Below are 3,953 nucleotides of genomic sequence, written 5' to 3'. Positions count from 1 at the left end.
GCCAAAAGTTTATCTAAATTCCAGTCTGCACCATACCTTAGAATGTGTGAGGTTGGAATCTCTTTCCGAGACTCGATATCTAACACCCCGCAAGGGTAGTCAGAAACACTGGAGCTGGATTCTCTGTGAGGAGGATGACAGCGTCTGGTCAGTGCGTCAGGCGGCATCTCGATCTCCTTACGAACTTGTTGTGGCGAACAGCAAGTAGGCAGTCGAACTGGACCGTACCGGAACCTCGGTTTGCCAGGGCAAGTGCAGGTATATTTATACCTTGAAGGTGTTTAGGAATGCCTGTATTGACGTAAAAGTCGGGCATCGGAACGTCATGAATGAACCCCTAAGGAATAGATGTTCATGCATAATAAATTAGTTCTTGGAGAAATCAATGTCCAAGCAAGGGAAATTCCTAAAGGCTTAAGCGTCTGGTTTTCCAAGAACTCATTGTGATGTGGATTGACGGATGTAGGAGGCCATGCCTGTATTTGGTTAGCATGGACAATGCCTAAATAAGGGCTGGATTTTCTATGCCTAAATAAGGCCAATATGAATTGTACCTATATAAGGGCATAAATCGGGAAACCTATATACAGAATCTAAATCTGCACACAACACCATGGAGGACAAAAATCACTGATTTAGACCAGTTAATCGTGTACCCAGAGTATTTACCAAAGAAGGAGAAGATACTCAGTAGCCTGGCAATAGAGGATTTCGGAGCGGCCACGTATAGGAGGATCTTTAGCATATAACAATATTCTGTCCTCCCAGTCTTCTGTCAACCATAAACCACTAATCAACGGGTCCACCCTGACCCAAGCCGCCAACGGTTCAAGAATAAAAGCATATATTAGGGGAGACGGGGGCAGCCCTGTCGGGGTTCCTCTCTGGAGGGTAAAGAGTTGAGACACCCTGCCATTCACCACAACTTGTGCCAAAGTTTTAGCATAAAGCAGTCACGACCAGGACAAAAAGCCAGGGCCAAAGTCCATATGTTTAAGCACAGCATAGAGATACGGCCATTCCACTGTATCAAATGCCATACGTGCATCAAGAGACAGGATCGCCGCATCCTCGCGGACTCTGTCGATACGGCCCAAGACCCCGTGGAGCCATCGTAGGTTAAGAGCCGCACTGCAACCTGGCATGAACCCACATTGGCGAGGTGGCACCAGCGTGGGGAGGAGGGGACACCGGGATACTAGCCCTCACCTGCCAGCTGCAGCCTATAGGTCCACAACGCAGCCTGTCTGTTTTCTCAGTGTGTCTCCCTTCCTACAGAAACTGCAAGTCACTGGTTTTGTATTCACATGGCTTTACCCCAAGGCCGAAGGCCCGTCACCCGTACAATACAGAGTAGGTCAGCTCAGGTCGCCCGGGCTCTGGCTCCCTCAGGACCCCCACCAACAAAGGGGGGGGTCCACCAGGACCACAGGGTAACACGTCCCAGCCAAACAGTTTTGCTCATAAGTAGTAAATAAAGTCCATTCTCAAACAGATGTCAGCAGGGCCCAGTGTAGCTGCACTCCTCCCTGGCGCCGCAACACTCCCCCGGGGTTTCCAGCAAATGCACAATGTCCCCGAGCCACCGTGCTCCCCGTAGCACAACTCAAGACCTCACCAACGCAGCGTGTCACCATTCAGGGCCAGTCCAGGTTGCACCAGTCCAGCTGTAACACGGAAGACTCACTGTAACATTTCATAAAAATAAAAGATGAGTCCTTGTGTTGCTGCGCCCAGATGTAGGTTTATTCTTAGTAATCAAGAATTAATGTACAGGATACAAGCAAGAATGTAATTCAGTAAAGGCCCCAGTCAAGGCCCCACCGGGAGCAGCTGCCCTGCTGCTCATCCTCAGATATATCTGACAATAGAATCAAACATACAGAAAGGTACTCTAAATGACATCATAGATACAGGCTAAGCAGCTTAGAACAAACACTAAAGAAGGACAGAGAAGGAGGAAAAGCAGGATGTAACGCATCTCCCTCCTCGACAGAAAAAAGAGCCAGGTGAGAAATAGAACATACAGCACATACGAACGTAACACATCTCCTCCCTTGACAGAAATAAGAGATGTACGGAATCGACAGAAAGAAGAAAAGTAGATGATAGAACATACAGCACATACAAAGTAAACCCTCTTCGCAAAGTAAGTGGAAGAAGATAAAACATAAAATGGTGAAAGTACGAAAGGCAGTACCGTCACCTGAAAATGAAGGAAATGGAAAATAAATATGGTAAAAGGCCAACACATAACAAAATCCACAAGAATGGAAGTGGATGGATTCATCATAAGCAAACAAAATAAACTGAACACTCTAAAAGATATAGGGAAATAAAGGTTCAGATACAAGAATCAACAAATGAAATATGAACTCCTCCAAAAAACATACACAAAGGAACTCTAAATGACATCATAGGTGCAGGCTGAGCAGCTTAGAACAAACACTAAAGAAGGACAGAGAAGGAGGAAAAGCAGGATGTAACGCACACCACAGCCTCACAACTACGGTCTCACCTCTCACAGAGTCTGGTCGGTCAGGGACAGACGCCGCCACACCGGTGCCACTTGACTCTTTATCAGTGGGATAGGGGGTAGGCTCCCCCTTGCAGCGGGGGGTGCACATCATAAGTACTTCTAATGGCTCCGCTGGCTGCAGGCCTTCACAATGCCTGTCACGGAGAGCCGTACGTCCAGTTAGCCTCGGACCCCCATGGAACAGCAGAGGCGGGAATGGGAAATGGCTCTGTGGCCTTAGTACAGGTGGAGGAGCCATTACCTTTTCTCAGAAATCCATGTTTAGGGGAGCTCAGGGACTCCCTTCTCCGGTGCGCCGTCCACACTCCTCCGCTCTGCAGGCAGCAGACCCGACCCCTCCGGATCTTTCACAGTACGCCACACCTGTAGCTCATTATCAGGCTGTGTATCTCTGTCTGCCAGTAGCTCCAGATCTTGATCCGATGGTGTGGTGTGCCACTGGGAGCTCCCATATACGGTAGTTATTTCAGCGCCAGTTGCTGTTGGGCATCACCGACCCGCACTCCCCCTGCCCAATCAGGGAAATCGAGGCCACGGCTCTGCCCGGTCTCTCAGGCCACACCACTGTTTTTTCCTCAGGGTTGGCAGAGCCCTCCAGCCACAGCACGCATCTCCGCCCCAGTGTTAACAGGGCACAGGCATAAGGAATGCCGAGATGGTGTTTGGATAAATGTGCTGATGTTGGGGGATTACTGCAACAGGTGATGGAGTCGCTTCAGTGAGCAGCATCTTCCTTAGCGGTTGGCCACGCCCCCTCCCTGGGCCTTTCTGGTGCCTGTCATGTGTGGCACTGATGCCTAGCTGCCAGGTTCAGTCACCCCATGCTTTAGCTGTCCAGGAGTACTATGTGTAGTGTACTGCTGGACACATTCTAGTATTTCACCCTGTATTACACCCACACTAACACCCACCCATCACCGGCGTAACCGGTCAGGTGACCCTGCTAATAAAAGGGGGCCGGGCGCACGTGCCCTGGCCCAGTTTCAGTACCCAACCACACTATGTCTGTGTCCGTTATTGGTAGCATGTGGGCCCAGGGCCCACAACAGCGACAAGGGGGTCTTATCCCGCGTGTGAGGTAACTGCCACCTCACAGTTCCTCAATGAGGGAGTATCGCCCAAGGCACCCTGCACCTGCCGCTGACGCTGTCCTGTCCAGCCCTGAGGTGGGAGAGAAGAGACTGGTCGCATCTCACAGTCCGGCGCTCCCGTTGCCGCCTACATGGTGAATTGCGGCAGGACCAGGTGGACAGCGTGCTTAGGAAGGGTCCACAGCAACGAGCAGATGAGACCTTGAACAACCCTGAGGTACGGCAGGGCCAAGGACTGCTCATGCCTGCATGTACTGAGGTGACTGCAAGTTGCCCACCGTTCACCCATGCTATTCAGAGGTGCGGTGAAGCTATGGTGGTGC

The sequence above is a fragment of the Triturus cristatus genome, chromosome 12 (assembly GCF_964204655.1).
Source record: "Triturus cristatus chromosome 12, aTriCri1.1, whole genome shotgun sequence".
Lineage (NCBI taxonomy): Eukaryota > Metazoa > Chordata > Amphibia > Caudata > Salamandridae > Triturus > Triturus cristatus.
This window is presented reverse-complemented; position numbering follows the sequence as displayed.